The following is a 21,931-nucleotide window of genomic DNA, read 5'->3' on the forward strand; positions in this document are numbered from 1 at the left end:
TAGTTTTATATTAATAGATTAATTAATGTAATTATTTTCAGATTAATAGTAGAAGAAAGATTAAAGAAAAACAAACCAACATACTTGGCGTTTATAGACCTAGAAAAGGCATTCGATAACGTAGCCTGGAATAAAATGTTCAGCATTTTAAAAAAATTAGGGTTCAAATACAAAGATAGAAGAACAATTGCTAACATGTACAGGAACCAAACAGCAAGAGTAATAATTAAAGAACATAAGAAAGAAGCCGTAATAAGAAAGGGAGTCCGACAAGGATGTTCCCTATCCCCGTTACTTTTTAATCTTTACATGGAACTAGCAGTTAATGATGTTAAAGAACAATTTAGATTCGGAGTAACAGTACAAGGTGAAAAGGTGCTACGTTTTGCTGATGATATAGTAATTCTAGCTGAGAGTAAAAAGGATTTAGAAGAAACAATGAACGGCATAGATGAAGTCCTACGCAAGAACTATCTTGCATCTACTCACTTGTTTATCGATCATTAAAAAAAAAAATTACGTGTCATTTTGTTTACATTGAAAGACTTTAATATTTCTGGTAGTAAACGTATTTTTATAAAAGAAACTATTACAAAGCAATTAAATTAAAATTTGACGATGCCGCAACATTGAAATTTGTGAAATTGTTTTTACCGTAATCGTTTATTCATTAGAGGAAGTTGATATAAACATGTACTACAATACTTGGAGATAAATATTTATTTACAACATAAAATAGCGTACACTAGAAAGATGAAAAGGAAATCTTAAATTTTAATAAATATTTTTTGTTCATTTCGGTATGTAGAATACGAAAATGAGTAGTCAAATATATTTTTGTTATACTCTATATAACCAGCAAGATAATATCAGTAAAGTTATTTTGATTTCAAAGACATCACCTGTCCTACAATATTTTAGCCTTTCTTAAAAATGTTATTATAATGTATAAGTATAGTGGAAAAAATGAGTAAATATTAAGAAAATGAAAAAAACTTTCGCTATTTATAAGGATGGTCTACCGTCCCTTAGCAAATTTTTAGATTGTAGGGAGATAGTTTAATTTTCCTGTTACGAATTTAATGTAGGGATTGTTTAATCTTTTTTTTTCTTTTTCCTTTATACAAAAATATAGAAGGAGACGTTTCAATTATTTGAAATGAACTAACTACCAGAATAGGATAAATATTTTAAGCATATAACGCTACAAGGTTTTGAAAGAAGAGAAGCAAACCAAGGATGTTTATATTAAACCTGATCATATTTTGTGTTAAAAATCACAAAAGGATTGGTTATATTTTATTACCGGTATTAAATATAACAACCGCCTACCAAAAAGTGAGCTACGAAATGGATAAAACTTTTTCATGAATTTTTAGGTTAATATTTAATAACTTATATATATTTATATTTTTATCTTAACAATAATGAATCATGTAATAAATCGTAGATAGACAACATTACTGTTAATACTGAAATCTGTCAAAGTAGCGTCATAAAAAAAAGGAGATGGCAACGATATTATTGAACTTTCGATAATTACACGGAATTTGAATTAAACTTCTTCGTTAGATAAATATTTTAAAATTGTTTTACTCAGACCGTTTTACATATTATTTTTTTATTTATTATAAAATTATATAAATCGATTTGATGAAGTAGTAAAAAGTTTACTAAATTTTGCAGCAATTTCATTGTGAGATAAATTATTACATTTTTTTTTTGTCTTCAGTCATTTGACTGGTTTGATGCAGCTCTCCAAGATTCCCTATCTAGTGTGCTAGTCATTTCATTTCAGTATACCCCCTACATCTTACATCCCTAACAATTTGTTTTACATATTCCAAACGTGGCCTGCCTACACAATCTTTTCCTTCTACCTGTCCTTCCAATATTAAAGCGACTATTCCAGGATGCCTTAGTATGTGGCCTATAAGTCTGTCTCTTCTTTTAACTATATTTTTCCAAATGCTTCTTTCTTCACCTATTTTCTGCAATACCTCTTCATTTGTCACTTTATCCACCCATCTGATTTTTAACATTCTCCTATAGCACCGCATTTCAAAAGCTTCTAATCTTTTCTTCTCAGATACTCCGATCGTCCAAGTTTCACTTCCATATAAAGCGACACTCCAAACATACACTTTTAAAAATCTTTTCCTGACATTTAAATTAATTTTTGATGTAAACAATTATATTTCTTACTGAAAGCTCGTTTCGCTTGTGCTATTCGGCATTTTATATCGCTCCTGCTTCGTCCATATTTAGTAATTCTACTTCCCAAATAACAAAATTCTTCTACCTCCATAATCTTTTCTCCTCCTATTTTCACATTCAGTGGTCCATCTTTGTTATTTCTACTACATATTATTACTTTTTTTTTGTTCTTATTTATTTCCATGCGATAGTTCTTGCGTAGGACTTCATCTATGCCGTTCATTGTTTTTTCGGTAATAAAAAAAAATCTGTAATACTAGTAAAAGAACGTCTTTGTACTTCAGAAAAAAAAAATTATTTAGAGATCTACGAGTATTTTATTTTATTTTTTTAATTGAAAAAATAAAAAAGTACATAAGAGTGCCTGAAAAACTTTATTTCAGCTTCTTGTATATCTTCTTGAAAATGTTTTCTTTTATTAATTTCGATTGAAAATAAAAAAAATATTTAAAAACATATCATTTAAAATTTACACACACCCATATAAAAATATTTCAGTAAAAACAAAACATCAATTTATTTCAACCTTTCTGCGTTAATATTAGAGCCTGAAAAACAAATCTGTCAACGAAATGCATATTGATGATGTTCAACGTTGCTTTTCTACGTGGCTTTTCTTTTACATTAAAAGAAAATGATACCTCACTCTTCCGTTCAGTTCCTTCTTTTATCTGTCTCATTTCTTCAACATTTTCATATCAGATATATAACTTATTATTTATAAGATATAAAATTAAAATTAATTTTTTCGCATGAATGTATGAATAAAAAGATAATAGAGAAGAAAAATATTAAAGGTTTACAACATTTTGCAAGCGTTTTTTATAATTGTCAGTCATCACTCTCGTATGTTGTTAAATATTATTATCTTTAAGTTGCTCAAAATGTTTTCCTTTATTATTTTCAAATTTTTATTTTATTTTCATTATTTTAACTAATTGTTTGTTTAAGTATTTATTTTTTCGGTAAATTAACTGCATTTACCATACTAAATAAATTTATTTAAGTTCAATCATTAATTTTATTACTGCATTTCGTTTTGTTGGATTGTTTATTCAAGTAACATTCTAATAGAAGGTAAAAAAGTAAATACAGTAATTTTCTAAATAGATTTAGTTTTCATTATTATTATTATTATTTAGTTTCTTACTAAATTAAGTTTACAGGGTGATATAGCTTTCTGATTGTTAAAAGAGGAATTCGACACACATTCTATTTAGATGGTAAAAAAATCTGGTCAAAAAGAAGGCAGTTATGTTTTTTCATGGTACGCTTTAATTAATACTTTACATTTTTATTTTTATTTTAATTTGTGGTGAATATAAATTTTAGTAATTTTTTTCTTAACGATAAAATTTTATTTTCAGTATTTATTTATTTTTAACTTATCAGTATAATTAAAAAATGTACTACATAGCTTTTAAACTTTACTAGGCTTTCTTCGTAATTAGCTTGCTTTCGGTCATTGGAACCAACTGAAATTACGAGAATAATATAATTCCGACCAGCTTTTCTTAATATGTGCCCATAACTTTTTATATTTTTAAAAAGTAATTTTTAATGAAAATTCTTTAGAATTATGATCCGCTATAAATTAAATTTTTTGCGATAAAATTTTGAATGCTATTGGCATCAATTTAGCATTCAAACAATAAACGTTATCAAAATTATATTTTACACGTAAAAGAATATTATTTATTTAAGTACCATTCTAAGTCAAAAAGATATAATTTATAGGAAACAAAATATACTGTAAATCAAACACTTATATGACTTACCATATAACAGATAATAAAATATCCCTTACAAAAACATCACTTAGGAAATAAAAACAAAAAAAAAAATTAAAATAATTAATATATGCTGTTAAAATAATATTTAGTATGTATTATTGTTTTTAAATGGTAATTTTACGTTTACATAATCAGTTTTTAACTATTTTTAACGAAATTTTGTAACAAAATCTATGGTTGTAGAATTTCTCAATGATTCACTTAAACAAGTGTATTTTACACATAATTATTTTATTATTTTAATTAACTTAGCGCTTTTAATTTTGTTTTTTTATGATTTAGTATTTTACGCATTGTTCATCTAATTGTTTAATGCCTATAATTAATAGGATTTTAAATATATTCTTTTTGAGACTAACTAAAAAATTTATATGGCTACAAAATTCTTAATGCAATAAATTAATTTTCTACGAATATTTAAAAAATATATTTTAACAACTGGACTCTGCGTAAAGGTTCTATATCTATGAAAAAAAAGAAGAAAATTATATATACATTCAATATTTTTTCTTCAGCAGAGAATTCCTTAGCAAAGACATTCACTAAATAGATGTTAAATGAATTCACAAACAGAAGTAATTTATTTTAAAAAAAAGTATTGCTTTCAAATACACTATAGTATTTTGTTCTTGAATATATTTATTTTTCATCATAAGTTTTTCATTATATTTACAAAAATTTATTGTAAATGGAACTTATTAAAAGATTTTGTAAATTCACCAGTTGCTCATCATAAGGGAAAGGTACGTTAGAAAAAAAGTAATAAACCCCATTGTAGATTAGTTGTACTAATTTATTGTATCTTTTATTTTCAAAAAAATTATTTAGCCATCTTACAGTATAACTAAGCAGTCGTAGTTTGACAATTATCGCCATGGTGGGAGTTGTCACGAGATATTTTACCTTGCCATAACAGGGATTATATGAGTTTTTAATATCGAGTAGTAGCGTCTCTTTGTATTTTGTAAGAGTCAGGAGTTTACCTGAATGTCACATTATAGGTAATTGTTTGTTACACGGCGCTGCTTACTGTATTTATGTGACGATTTCTGTACGATCTAAAGGTTAATTATTATAATAAATTACTTTTATAAGTTTGAGCTTCAATTTTTTTATTTGGTCAGGTGATATTTTCAAATAAATAATTGTAATTGAATTATTTCGTTTTAACTTGTAATGGGGTCGTTGATTTGCGGTTGAAATATATAGTTTTTCTTAGAATGTTATTTAATTTATTTTTGGGTTTCTTAATAATTACGCGCTTTTTGATATTGTTGTTTGGTTTTAAGTTATAATTGATGTGAGTTTGGGTGATTTACAAATTGAACACTTTTTTAATTTTCTGGCATCATAGCTCAAGAGCTATGCAACAAGAAGTATAGTAATCATTCAAAAAGTTTGGCATGATTTTTTTTTCATTTCTCATAGTATCATGACCCGGGATCCCCAAAAAAATAATTAGGGGGTAATATTCGTATGTACATAAACGTTTACTTCTGGTTGTGTGTTGGCGTGTTTGAAGCTTTATAACATTTAACTGGAGAAACTGATTTTGATGAAATTTTGTTCAAAGACTCATGTGTATGGTACATTTTCCCAAAAATGTACCATACACATGAGACTTTAAACAAAATTGGGGTCAATATCTGCTGCGGGTGGGGTAGAGTTTTAGTCAATTTTATAAACATTTTTCAAATACAATGGCAAATTATATTAAGCTCAGTACATGAATACATCCTCATCTCACCATTAAAAAAAATTTACCCCGTTGTCTCCCTCTTCGCAAAAAATCGAAAAAGTAATTTGTCCTTAAATAAGTAAGTAAGTTTTTTCCTTTTATTTATTGCATACTTTTTAACCAAATGTTTTTTTGCCTTTCAAAACATAATACTAATCTAAGTGGAAAAAACATAATTTGGGGGCAAATTTGGTGGTGGTATAACAGATTTAAGTTTAAATATACAGATTTAGTTTATGTTTATTTTTAGTTTATTTATATTTTTAATAATAATATTACAATAAAATAATTACAATAATAACTGGAATAAAATGTTCAGCATTTTAAAAAAATTAGGGTACAAATACAGAGATAGAAGAACAATTGCTAACATGTACAGGAACCAAACAGCAACAGTAACAATTGAAGAACATAAGAAAGAAGCCGTAATAAGAAAGGGAGTCCGACAAGGATGTTCCCTATCCCCGTTACTTTTTAATCTTTACATGGAACTAGCAGTTAATGATGTTAAAGAACAATTTAGATTCGGAGTAACAGTACAAGGTGAAAAGATAAAGATGCTACGATTTGCTGATGATATAGAAATTCCAGCCCAGAGTAAAAAAGATTTAGAAGAAACAATGAACGGCATTGATGAAGTCCTACGCAAGAACTATCGCATGAAAATAAACAAGAACAAAACAAAAGTAACGAAATGTAGTAAAAATAACAAAGATGGACCACTGAATGTGAAAATAGGAGGAGAAAAGATTATGGAGGTAGAAGAATTTTGTTATTTGGGAATTAGAATTACTAAAGATGGACGAAGCAGGAGCGATATAAAATGCCGAATAGCACAAGCGAAACGAGCCTTCAATCAGAAATATAATTTGTTTACATCAAAAATTAATTTAAATGTCAGGAAAAGATTTTTAAAAGTGTATGTTTGGAGTGTCGCTTTATATGGAAGTGAAACTTGAACGATCGGAGTATCTGAGAAGAAAAGATTAGAAGCTTTTGAAATGCGGTGCTATAGGAGAATTTTAAAAATCAGGTGGGTGGATAAAGTGACAAATGAAGAGGTATTGCGGCAAATAGATGAAGAAAGATCATTTGGAAAAATATAGTTAAAAGAAGAGACAGATTTATTGGGCACATACTAAGGCATCCTGGAATAGTCGCTTTAATATTGGAAGGACAGGTAGAAGGGAAAAATTGTGTAGGCAGGCCACGTTTGGAATATGTAAAACAAATTGTTAGGGATGTAGGATGTAGAGGGTATACTGAAATGAAACGACTAGCACTAGATGGGGAATCTTGGAGAGCTGCATCAAACCAGTCAAATGACTGAAGACAAAAAAAAATATTACAATAAAATTTCCCCCGTAATTTACCTTCACCCACCAAAAAAAAGAAATCTTAGTTAACGTTTTATTGGTTGTAATTTTTTAATGGTAGTTTTTAAATTACTTCCATCTAAACGTAGAAAAATAAAAAAAATAATTATTGGGAATTGATTTTGCTGTTGTGGGGAAGCTGGAAAAAATAAAAATATATATAATTTTAGCAATTTTTAAAATGTTTTTGTGTTCTACATTTTAAGAAATAAATAACCAATACCAGGAAAGTATAACAACTTTGTAGTCAGCTTTTTTTTGTTCAATAATTTTTTGTTGGATTCATTTCTCCACTTAAAAATATTTCACCGGTCATATGTGACCGGTAAAATATTTATCACTTTTCTAACCTCACCATAATCAATTATGTAAATCATAAATAAAAATAGGTATAAACAAATAAGACCACCGGGTTGGTCTAGTGGTGAACGCGTCTTCCCAAATTAGCTGATTTGGAAGTCGAGAGTTCCAGCGTTCAAGTCCTAGTAAAGCCAGTTATTTTTACACGGATTTGAATACTAGATCGTGGATAACCGGTGTTCTTTGGTGGTTGGGTTTCCATTAATCACACATCTCAGGAATGGTCGAACTGAAAATGTACAAGACTACACTTCATTTACACTCATACATATCATCCTCTGAATAATTATCTAAACTGTAGTTACCGGAGGCTAAACAGGAAAAAGAAAGGAAAAGGCATAAACAAATAGAACTTCGTTTGCTAAATTTAATGTCGTTGTCTGCATGGATAGAAATTTTCTATTCGATAGTTTTCTATATCAATATCCACTTCTTTCTTCTATCTGGCTTACTGAATTGAATGTCATTTGCCAATGAAAGATTATTTTGTAGTACCATCGTAATAACAGATTATGATTATTATTTTTGATAATAAATTTAAATGGAATTACTACTATTTATAATTTTACCAAATTTTTATAGTTTGATAAATATTGAAATTTCGATATCAGTGTAGACTTCTTCAAAACTTTTTATGGTTTACTAAATTTAATGCCATTATCTAATCTGGTGGCAATCCGCGATAACTCATTTCAAAACTCATAACTCGTTCTTCAAACTAGAAATATTGCAAATTGTAGAATTTTATGGGCTTAATTAAGAAGTTCTATCGCCAAATTCATACACATAATTGACACAAATTCGACTACAATTTGATATTAATAATTTCATAACGCCTAAGTTGGCTAGGTCACATATGGGATGAAGAACACCTATAAAGTTACTAAAATTTATGATCGTAGACAACGCGAATTTACGCCAAAGCGTTCTCAAAGACTTAAAGAGCAATGCATACTCGGCTCAAAATCGAATTCAACCTTCGAAAATCATGTTAAATATCAAATCAGTTTTGATTACCACCTTGAAATTAACTATCTGAAATCTACTCAAATATCTATCCTATTTGAAAGTTATCGAAATAGTTAACTTGATTAAAATACGTAAACATTGCAATGCCAAAATATGGACTGCTGAAACTCCTTTTCTTTCTATGTTGAGAGCAAAGTAGTTCTTGAAGAATTAATTACAATATCCTCCTGATTTTATTAAAAGTTTGATTTTGGGAGCACATCTTTTATCTAAACATATTATTCAACCAGGTAATTTGTGAATAGCGATAACTTAGGAAGAGGATAATAGTCCACACATCATTAGTTAAAAACTATTTTCAATTTTTGATGTAATATACGCATATAGCGTGAGCAGATCCGCGTTTAGGGATGTTAGTTTTTATACATTCTATAAGAGAAAGAAAAATACATGAAAAATTTACTTACGTATTATTAATTTGTTTTTATCGTTGATATAGTATCTTTAATTCACTATAATTTTGAGGAAATATGAATTATTTTACCGGATAACATGATCAAAAAGTGGTGTAATTATTTTTATATATTCTTCGCAATAAATTATTGTGTAAATTTAATATTTGTTGATCTCATAACCTACATTTTCTTAGCCTAAGTTAATTATTGTAAATCTCTTTATCTACAAAAATGAAACATAACTTAATTTATTATGTTACTTCCAACTGAGATTGAATTTGAAATAAACTGAAAAAAGTAATGGTACAGAAAGCCTTGTTTATTTAATTTTCGTTCATTCATCTTTTCTTTTTCGTATTACATTCTGTCCTATATATCTTCATTCAATTTTATAAAAGTTCGTATTATGAGGTTTTGACTTTTCTTCTATAGAGAGCTTTTAGATGGGAAAATTTTACTACCTTGCCTGACGTTAATTGCTTTAAATTACTTTTTGCTTTGTAGTCACCAAACATGCTCTTCATTTATCTACTTGTGAATTTTCTCCCTAATTAAATGATTAATTTAAGTACTTTTTGTAATATAATATGGAAATATATGAACGATAAGGAATATTTATATCCGAAGAAAAATAATGAGAGAATTTTTCTACAAGAGATTTTTTGTTACATATTCGACATTTGTTTAAATAAACATTAAAAATGCATGAAAAAATGAGATACTGTACCAATGTTTTAGACATAATATATTAGATAATATTAATTAGTGATTAATGTCACTAACTTGCTTGCAGTCAATTTTTTTATTTTGTGAAACCCAACTTGTAAAGATATTTATACTAAAACAAACTAAATTCATTACTTAATCATTAAAATTAAATCACAAGAAATTAGTTAGTTTAACATAAAAAAGTAATATTTATTGAAATAAACAAGAAAATATGGAAGATATAATATGTTAACCTCATGTAAAATCCATTGTATATCAAAGCTGAACACAATCCTAATCATCTGTGTTTCCAGTTTTGCATTGAAGTTAGGTTATGCTTAACAGTAAATCCAATTACTAGGAGTAAGACTAAATTATATCTATCCGTAAATGATTGGTTGAAAATACTACTTATCAGGATAACATATGTAATTAAGTACAGCACATAAATTATAGGTATATAAATTTCAGCTATTATTATTATTTTTTTTTTTTTTTTTTGTGGACGATAAGAGATAAAAATTTCCTTTCTTGAATCCAAGAAAAAAGTTTAAATCACGGTCTAAATATTAGTTTATTATCCAAAAGGAGGTTGACAAAAACTACAAGGAAAGGCTACAGTAGTATTCTGACAATGCCTGTCGATGCTAGCCGACTGGAAAAACAGCTTGATATGGCCGCCGATTTTCCCATTGCTAATTTTCTCGCTAGAAATATTTTTCATGAGCTATCAAATCATGTATACTGCCAAGAGAACTTAAGAGTTAAATAAACCAGTACTAACGTAAACAAGGACTATTAAACTCTCCATTTAATTTTAAATAATTACGACTACTACTTATTTTAAAACTTTATATGTTTTAAAACTGAGGTAGTAAAATGAATGCAAAAGAAATATTTTAAATTTATAAAGCTTATAAAGAGATAAATAATCTGAATTTAAAGAGGTTAAATATTCAACATAACAAACGGTAGGATACAGTTTTCGACTTAATCGAAAAACAACGCAAAAGATAAATCGGTCAGTGTCCTCTTGGCAATAATCTGATGCTCACCTGTTAAAATAGCTGGTGTGCTATTTATATTGTTAAACCTCTTCGTAAAACAGTATGAATTATTAATTTATTTGGTAAATTTCTATATTTTGGTTTGTAATAATTTAACGACATTCATTATCCTGGTGATGGAACACATGTTCTGATCTAGGAATTTATACGTACTCAACAACGCAATCATATGATATATATAAATTCTAAGTATTTTTATTTTTAGCGTGTCTCGGTTACTATAAAATAAAATATTTATTAAATTTTATTAATACGTAGAAAATACTTGAACGTTCATTAGTAGCCTCATCGAAAATATTTAATTATCCGAATCTAAGGTAAGTTGCCAGCAGTATTATTCAAGTGGCTACTTGAAATTTATTTATTATACATGTGCAAATATCAAATAGTCATTTGCTTTTATCTCAACTCTCATTTATGATTTGTGAAAGAAAATAAAAAATAAGAAAGTTATATTAAACTTCTTAATAAATTTTAAAGCAATGTTGACAATACAGAAATGAAAACTGCAATACAACGAATAAATGAGTGTACTTGCTGCCTATATTAAAAAAAAAATCTCTAGTTTCCTTTTTTCTTATTCTTCAATACGGAAGAATTATTTGTAATATAAATCTCTACTATTATATAAAGAGGAAGAAGGATTTTGTATGTTCAGTAAAAATAAAAAACTATTCGATCAATCGCAATAAAAGTTTATCAATTTTTTTTGGCATAACTGAGAAGGTTTTTAGATATATTTCATCTCTAAAAATCGCTAAAAAATGTATATATAAATATATATATATATATATATATGTGTGTGTGTATAAACGTATGTAGTGCTGGTTAAAGCACAAACTTTAATGAACTGTATTAATAAAAGAACTGTGATACTCTAACATTGTGTGAGCTAGGTTTGTACTGAATGATTCGAATCAATAGAATGAATAATTTATTACAAGACTAATAGAATTAAATTTACGTTAATAAAATAACAATAAACACATTTTTTTTTTAATTTGTTTGACAATAATGGGCTTCCCGTGGAGATTGCATGTGAGGCTAGAGTGTGAGTTAAGTAAGCACCTCGCTCTTATATAATCTTTTACTAGATAATATATTCTCAATAGAATATGTTGAGACTACATTTCAGCATATTTCTTTTAAACAAAAGTTCCAAATGTGGATGAGAAAATGTTCTAAAATTATAATTATTGTTGTAATTGGATGGTGTGTTAGGTTACGTGTGCCTTCTAGTAGAGGTAACTAGAGAAGATTTCTCATAGTTGATGTGTCATAATAAATTACATGTTTTTATGGAAAATACCTAATTGTAAAATGTATGTTCATTTGTTATTATCATAGTGCGGTTATTTTAGTCATTACTATTAAATTTTTAAAAAGTCATAACCTCCTAGATATTTATTTTATATTGTTCATTGTATTCAATTATCAATTAATTATTGTGCACTTAAATAGAATATTTTTAGTATTGAAATATGTTGCAACTGCACAAATTAATTACCTGTTACAGAAGATGCATACTATTCCTTTTTATTCACTAAATTACATAACATGTTATAAAATTTAAATTTCTGAAATATTATATTCCAGCATAATCTGCAATGTTGTAAATTAAAACTTGTTGAGGTGTTTAGGTTCACAACCATTGCAATATACATTACATCTCTCTAATTTTCATCGGTTTTAAAGTAAACTCGAATTAAATTCCCAATTTCAAAATGCATTTTTATATTGAAATCTAAATTAAATTACGTATTTCAATGTAAAATCGCCACATTTCTATTTTAATACTTGTCCTGTCTATTAGTATTCTTTATTTTCTATGAGTATTTCTATACTACAACAAAATGAATCAGTTTTGAATATTTGTTATAGTTGTAGACACACAACCTACTTCAATCAACCTATTTTAATTTTACCCTAAATTCTAATAAAATTTTTCCAAAAAATCATCAAATATTATTTTGAAATAATAAAAATACAATTTTTTTTCTATAAATATATATATATATATATGTGTAACAATGATTTTCCTAATAATTAACTCTTTAAAAAACTACTGTACCTAAATTTATGAAAATTACACTAGATTTAAAAAGTTCTTTTTTTTAACTCCCAAACCTCTGTAAACTAGAACAAAGTACACGTACAATTTGTTGAAGGGGTATAGAATTAATTAATTTGATTGTAAAAAGATGTATAGAAAATAAAATACCAGTCAAGGAAGAATGTTAAACATAAAAACATTTTTTATAATAACGGTACACAATTAATTATTCTGTACATGCTCTTAATACGTATTATATTTACCGCTGTAAAGGTGATAAAACGGTGGATTCCGGTTTGTTGCCAGTTCGAAAAAAGAGTAATGATGGTAAAAAGTGTCGATACGACACTTGATGAATTTGACCTCTATTCTGATTTTGCATTTGAATATTTTTGCCATATTTTAGTAAATATATTTGCTAGATATTTTGTAATATTTCTTTCCTTTTCAAGAATTTAGACAGATCTTAATGTATATGAAATTATTTTTCTGATTTAAATAAAAAATATATTTCTTGACCGACTAATTTTATTAGTAAAAATTTTAATTCAATTGTCTTCATTACAAATGTGTTTGCTTAGAGTAACCTAAACTATTTGTTTTTCCAAAGATTTGTTTATATTTATTCTATGATAAAATTTAAACAATTCTCTACCTGAAAAACTATAATGGCATAAATGTATAACAGTTCCAATTTGGGACTTTGAAACTGTAAAATATTAAAATATTTGTCAGAACCCTTGTTTTTAGATAAATATATTTCTTCCATCATGTGTAATGGTAAAATTCAAAATGTTGAAACAATTAAAACTGCCATTATAGAAGATTTTATAAACCAGGGTTTTTACGTAATTCCTCTGTCACGTTTAATGATTGTTCAAGCTGCATGATATTTTATTTCCTTCATGGTTATACGTTTTACGAATTTCTTTTTCGGCCCTCCAGCACAATTGTTTATCTCTCGAATAAAGGAAATGTTTCCATTATTGAATTTTGTTCAGTTGTTTGTTTCTAGTGTATTATCTAAAGTGGATGTTTCCGTTTGAGTTTCGATAAAAGACATATACCATGAAATTTTTATGAAGTCTGATCCCCGTTCGAAATCCAACACCCTTACATTATTTCACTATACCATCATATACTTAATAATGTTATCCCTGAAATACAAAAGTGACCATTTCAAATTTCGTTATTAGTCTAAACCGTATATAATGAATGAAACAAGATACTTTTTCACACAGATGCGCGCGCACATAGATATACACACACACTTTAATGGAGAAATGTTCTACTATGATCATAATACTTTACTATAAAGAAAGATAAATTAAGATTAAAAATTCTCCGTTTAATTTTTTGACAAAAAACAAATCTTCCTTTGTTATCATAGCATACAAGAACATAAAAAAGAATTAAAAGTTAAAAAAATAAATAAAAACATATAACATGTTTTTGATAGTGAATAAATTTTCTTAAAATGACATATTTTATGACTGGAGCTATATATTTTCATAATTTTGCTTAATCTGTTAAACTGATTGTGTAATAAAGTTAAATTGAAATTGATTGTATTTAAAACCTGGTTTTGAATAATTTTTACTAGATTAATAATTTTTTTATTGATGAATTAATTCACCGTAGAAGCTTGAACGTGGGAATATGAATATGGAAATTTGTAGTGTATAAATATGCTATGTAACCGAGATTCTAACGCGGTATCTCTGGAAGAAAGGTCTAAAAACTATCACTCCGCTACTGAACAGCCGTTAATTTTAAGATCAAGTATATCCGGACAAACCACAAAACCGTTTGAGATACTGAGGATACTGTGTGAATCAACTAGTACAGCAAAACTCGCCTACCTTCGTTAAACCAAAATCTTCTGTAACTGTCAGTCGTTGGTTTTCTCTACATGAAATCGGTTATACGTTTTACGGATTTCTTTTTTTGCCCCTCCAGAACAATTTTTTATCTCTTATCCTCGAATAGTTACAAATCTTACTACTAATAACCAGATCCTTTGATTTGATAAAACTATTCTTATATAGAGCTTTTTACATGCTCTTTACCGACTGTTCCACGCTTCCTGTCTCTAAGCTCTTTCTCCGTTTTGTCTCAGATAAAACGGTTCTAGACAGATGTATGTCGGTTCTAGACGAGGGTGTTTACGTGAACCCTCTGTCACGTTTGATGATTGTTCAGGCTGCATGATACTTTATTCCTTCTGTAGCAAGGCTAGCCACCGAGATATACCTCCACTCCAGAGCCATCATCCCTGGAGGTCTGGTCCGCTACTCCGGTGGAACGAGCATATGTCCTGGCATAGAACGGATGCGCAATCTCTGGACTGACTCCAGTCCCCTACACACCGAAGTTTTCAGGGCTCCCATGCGCCGACATACATGAGCACCTTAGCAACTTGCTTGCCATTGCGGGGGGCATGTGCAGAGCGGAAGGGACTTCGTTAGATCTGCAATCACTTTGACCCTGGCCGCCACAACGCCTGCTCTAAAGATAGTGTGAATCCATTTCCGTAATAATTTAAATTTGCATATCTGCAGATGGCCGAAAAAGTCCTTGCAGTACGGCCTGTAGATGGAATTAGGCCGAAGAAAATTCCATCTACGAGGGAAAATACTCGGAGCCCTGTTAGCCATCATTATGAATATTACTTATGTACAGCTCTTTTCTCCCTAGATGTGGAAACGTAGGTGTTATGTTCCGGACGTGGGGGTTATCTACCTCACGGGATTATTATTATTATTGTTGTTGTTATTATTATTATCCAGATCAAGAAACTGTTCTGTTTATAAAGACGAGGTAGTTGAATAAGAGGTTAAAATATTGTAGGAGATGAGTTCGAAGTGAAATAGAATGTATGTGTTGCAAGCCCACAACAAAAACTTATGCAAAGGCCGCGTCAACAGTTTCTCGGCAAACTTGCGCTTACATTAGCTACTATGATTGAGATTATAATTGTCAGAATAATGAAGTCGCATTCATAAGAAATTTACGAAACCTGTGATAAAGATACAGCCTCCAGCTAATACATCGACCATGCCAAAAGCGTATCTGAACAGAAAAATACAGCTGCTAAATCAGAGGTTCCAGTGCGTCTGCGCAAAATTTTAGATAATGGTGCGAAAACAATTGTTGCTTCGGAGTCTTCTATGGAGGCTCCCAAGCCTCCTTCAACTGAGGTGGACTCCAAATCACACAAACCACTAAAAACCCACACAGGAACCTGTTTTCCCCCTTCCTGAGACGGTGAATGGTGCGACTCCTGCTGCGAGGCTCTATCAGGTTCCCGCCTACCAATTGGCGTCTAAACCAAGTGCCAATCCATTCCCGTTGTCATCCGCGTCTTCGATGGTTTCCGATTCAGAGGCCGGGAGCTACACGGGCAATCGCCCGTGTAGCTCCCGGCCTCTAAGTATGTAATCACATACTTAACGAGCACGAAGCTGTTCGTAAAATGGAAAAGAAGAGGAGAAAAGGACAGCCGAAAGGCAAATATATAATAATCTAATTGAAAATTAGCGAGTCGATTCTTCAATGGAACATAAATGGATGTTTGTGAAACATCCATGAAACACATTTCCGCCGAAATGAAAATTTCCATCTAAGAAGATACAATATATCTCGGCAAAATCAACCGCCAAATATAAAGTGTTAGAAGTGGAGTAGCTATATTAATATCGATTACAACTATCACTGAAGTGGTTAAGTAAACTCAAATCTGCCAGCGGTCCCAGTTAGAATGAAGCGTCCGCTGCAGATCACTATCTGCCGCATATACTTGACGAATTTTGATTAGAAAGAGAATGACATTAATTGTTCAGTTTCCTCCACCCATACTGTTGAAGTGGGACTTTAATGCACAAAATTTTCTTTGGGAGTCGGATCGAGGTAGATCCCCGTGGAAGAGAAAAGTCCCTATTAAATTCCGATTTCATTATATTAAATGATGGTTTAGAAACTTTTGCAATGTTAGAGATGGATTGATGTCCTGTAACAATTTACCACTAATAACTGCATCGATAACACCGAAGTACTCTTTCCAAGTTTTAGAACATCTCCATGGAAGCCATCATTTCCCGGTGCAAATTGTAACTGACGTTACAAAAAAAAAATATATCTCATCTCCTAAAGATAAATGTTTGATAATTCAGACTGGATGAGCTTCACAGCTAGTACGATACTCCTCGAAACAACTCGAGTTATCAAAGCCAGTGTTTATGCTATAACAAACGCAATATTTGAATCGGTATTAAGATATATTCCTAGAACATCCGGGAAACTACAGAAGCGACCCGTTCTGTGGTGGAACGATGAAATAAGTGAAGATATTAAAAAAATGAAGAAAAGCATATAACGCTTTCAACAGACGTCCAACATTATAAAATCTAATTTTATTTAAAAAATACAGAGTGTATGGAGAACGTCTAATAATACATGCTAAAAAACAATCCTGGCAGCAACACATGTCATCCATTAACACGACTGTATCAGACGTTTGGAAGAAAGTGAAGGCTATTTATGGACGTACAAACTTTGTTCCCATAACTTGCCTTCAATATGAAAATGAAGTTCAAGGTACTCCGAACAAAAATTGGAGAGCTATTAGCGAATCATTTCAAAAAAGCCAACAAAAGGGCTATTTACCATAATATTTTTGAACTCAAAAAAACAGAATTTGAGAGTCTAATAAATTTCAGAACTGAAATGAATTATTCATACAATTTACCTTTCGAAAAGAAAAACAAGTGAAAGTATTGGGGAAAACTGGAAACACAGTTGCTGATCCGCTATAAATTCATTACATCGTGATCAAGCAGCTGAATACTGCAAAACGAAGATAGTTAGAACTATGTAATCAGATATAGCGGGGTGGAATATAACCGCTGCACTGGAAAACAGCGCATATTGTTCCAGTTAGAAAGAAAGATAAAAATCTGATAGATCCCAGAAGTTACCGTCCTATTACTTTGAGGTGTACTGTGTGGAAAACTTTTGAAAAAATCGTTTGGATTTTAGGAAAAAAAGTATATTTGCATCAAGCAGGTTTTCCAAAATATTACTCAACTACTGACAAATGATTAACTTAGGGAATACGATATATAACAGCTTCATCACAAGGTAATATAGTGTCGGAGTCCTCTTTGATCTGCTACATGCATTTGATATGACCTTGCATCATGAAATAATGCATCAATTATATGAACGAGGCATTCGTGGCAATCTACCAGTGTTACTCAGCAACTATATGAATGATCATAGTTTCCAAGTACGTGTTATTGTTGTTAACACATCAGAAAAGATATTAGAAATTGGCATACCACAGACTTGCCGTTGAGCGGTACCTTGTTCACGATCGCCATCAATAAACTGATATCAGTCATTCCAGCAGAAAAATAATCGTGTCTGCATCGATGATCTGAGAATTGTATATGCCAGCAACACTACAGCTGTGGTGAAGCACAAATTGAAAAGTACTATAAACGCCCTCAAGTAAGTTGCGAGGAATATTGGTTTCAAATTTTCACCAGAAAAACGTGCTATGTATACTTCTGTAGGAAGAGAATTCCTCACTTAGTTCTGTTTTGGTGCACCGTATTCCGTACAAGTCCGGCAACTAGTATAATATCAGAAGCCGGAATAATGCCACTACATTATAAAAAAGAGCTAATATTGCCAAGATATGCGGCAAATATATGGGCCTTTCCAACCCATATAATTAATAAAAGTTTTAAATATTATCCTTTGGGGGCATTATACAAACATCGTGCTACGTATTCCAGACCAGCCGGAATACTGTATCACGAATTAAGCAGAAAATACGAAACTGTTTTACCAGAGGCATTAGCAACTTCTACAAGAAAAAATATCACCATGGCTCTTACCAGCGGTAAATACAAGAATGGATCTCTTCAATGGAAAAATAAAAGAGAAGCCGGTAGTAATCTTCCAACAGGAAATTTCATCAATTGTCTGTAGATACGAAGAATACATAAAAATTTATACTGACGGTTCTAAAACCGAACACGGTGTTGGATTCTCCATATATTTAAATGGAGAAGTCCATTATTGGAAACTGCCAGATTTGGCAAGAATCTAAATGGTATCTATATGGCAGCACTTATTGCCATATAGCAAGCTCTTCGCTACTCTTAACTCCCTCTAAATAGTGAGTGCTTATATGTTCAGATTCATTAAGTTCATTTATTGCAATTCGGAACAAGAATATTAAGGACGTCCTTATTGCAAACATCCTGTCTATTTTATACGGTTTAAATCGACGAGAACAGCGATGTGTTGTGTGTATTTGTATGGACTCCAGTGCATGTTGTTATTGCAGGAAATGAAAGCGTAGACGAAGCTGCCAGAACAGTTACAGTCTGTGGTAACCTGGATATAATACCTGTACGAGTGGCCGATTTTAATAATTGTCTAACTGATACAATATGAAACTATATAAATATGAAACTAAACGCAATTAAAACTTCGTGGTGACCAGACTTAAAATCGGTCACACATGAATAAAAAATTCATATTTGTTAACCGGTGAAAAAAACCAACATGTGGTGTTTGGAATAAGGCACTTACAGTCAAGCATCTAATGGAAGAGTGTACCATATATGAGGACCTCAGAAAGCGGTTCGGTCTAAGAAAAAATGTTGCTGCTGATTTGGAAAATGGAAATGAAGCTAAATAAGTTTCGTATCTGCATGCCAGTGGACAATTAACAAGTCTATAAGCAAATTGAAGCTTTTTTTTTTTTTGTTTCCCTACTCTCCCCGACCGGATATCCATTTAAGTATACTCAGTCGGGGAGAGTGTCCTTCTACTCAAAGGAGGCGTCCCCCACCCACCGGCTTTACATCCGGCACGGCAGGTTTGCGAGATAGTGGCAATTGAGCCGCTATCTCGTCTTGTGGTAGTCCCTCATATCTAAGCATCCTGCTTTTAATCTGCAGGTCTATTGCCAGAACCTCTGTTATTACGCAAGGCGCGTCATAGGACACCGTTCTGTAACTAGCGGCCACCCTCAACAGTGCAAGTCTATGCGCGCTTCTCAATTTTCCTTTATTCCGTTTAATTGTATGTCCCCAAACCGGGGCCGCGTATAATATCATTGATGTTGTTGCAGCAGTTATAACATTGTTGCAGTTATAAATCGAAGCTGTGTTAAGGAATCCCTACGTGAAGTAGTTTAATTTCATGAACAAAAAGGAGGTGGGTCTTGAAGCGTGACACGTACAGCGCCGGGAGAAAGCCCTCTTTTCTAGGACGCTCGGGCTCGCCTGCATGCATGAGTGGGGGAGTTAAGGCGTATCCGATGACGGCATGGGACACCCTTGAAGATGTACGGATGGCGCGTGGTGCAAAGGGTATGCGCAAGGCATGCCTGGAGCCAGGTAAATCAGGACCTGCAAGTGCAGCCCTCCCGCCGAGGGGTTCTTTGGCCGCCCTGAACAAGTGGTCAAATTGCGCTTATGATTGAAGGGGACTCCGATGAGTTAAGTCCTACGGGTTTTAAAGATGGGCAGTCAACTGGCATGGCATCCTGGGGCGACTGATGTAATTCTTAAGGGCGGTTCCGGTTGGCCCAGGGGTGCTTAAAAAAAATCTATGGTTATGGACATTTTAAAATAATGTTGGTATTGTAAAGACATTCGTTTCTCGTTTTGTTTTTTTTGTGTTTTATTTGTTGTTTCATTTTAACATCAGGACTCTTTACACCCTGTAAATTTTCTTTGTGTTTTTAATATATATGAGTGTTTAAATATTCCCTGTTGTCAACTTTGGTGTTTTTTAAGTAAAACGTTAGGACCCTTTACACCCCTACATATAGCGATCCTAATGGTAAATTAAACCCATTTTAAAGAAGATAACGAACGCTAATGACCTTAGAAATTGGTGACCGTATCTACAAAATATATGGTGAGTTATGAACTTATGAACAAATTTATTTAACTACTACTTTTTTTAAATCTATATTTTATATTAGATTTTTAAAATTTTCAACACAACTAGAAAGTATTAACATCAGTTAATACGATAGTCTTTAATTCGTGTTACACACAAAGCTATAGAAAAATAGAAAGAAAGTAAAAACGAAAAATAAAAAAAGAATATATAAAAATAAAATTAAGCTATATACTCGTACTAACTCTACGATATTAGCTCCCGGCGGAGGGAGCAAGCGACCATTGGTGACATATCTATGGGCCATAAGCTAATTTAATAACAAAATTGCGAAAACTGTCCTGTGGTTGTGGATAGGGAACTTTGCCAAGGTTTTTCCCATTTATTTTAAATATATAAATGTAGTTTTATTAAAAATTAACTTATATAGCTTTGTTCTTTTATTTACTTATTATTTTCATTATGTATTTCCAAAAAAATAAATTTATGCGTGTAGTTTTTCGTATTAAAATTTTTCCCTGATTTATTATTATATTTCTAATAATGTTAGTTTTTTTATTGTTAATTATAATAAAAATGATATATTATTATACATTAATATTTTTTATTATTTTATCCCAATGTTATTCAAAGTGATTTTGAAATCGATTGTTTTAAATAAATTTTTTACGTCATTGTTTTAATTAGTGGTTTATATGTAACTCAATACTTACATGTAAATCAATATAATGGTTTTGTTCCTTAGTGGTAGATATGAATTTCTATTCAATTTTATTTAAAAAGTGCCGATTTATTTCGGGATATATTTAACAACTTATCGGGATAATTAGGGCAATATTACCAGTTTTTTGTATGTTTTCAGCTCATCAGTCTAAATGTGGATTTGTAGCATTTTCCGTTCAGAACCACTTTCTTCTTGCCTTTTCATATCGAAATAAGAGTCCCTATACAAATCATTAGATATTTTTTGATATATTGGTGTCATGGTCATGTTAGTCGCTTCCTCTCCATGTACCTTTCTGTTATAGTTATTTCGATTCTCTCATGGAACGTAATCTGACCATTTTTGTACTTTTACATTATATTTTTCGTTTTTTTTTTACATTCACAACTAAAGATATATTTCCTCTTTCTTCTCCTTTTTTCCCTTTAATATATTTTTCCTGTCTCCTCTTTATTTTCTTTTGCTATCTCGTTTATATCACTTTTAATTACAAAAAGGAGGAGATGCATGAATTTTTTCAATTATTTTTTCCTGATTCTTTT

This window comes from Lycorma delicatula, chromosome 1 (genome assembly GCF_047948215.1).
Source record: "Lycorma delicatula isolate Av1 chromosome 1, ASM4794821v1, whole genome shotgun sequence".
NCBI lineage: Eukaryota > Metazoa > Arthropoda > Insecta > Hemiptera > Fulgoridae > Lycorma > Lycorma delicatula.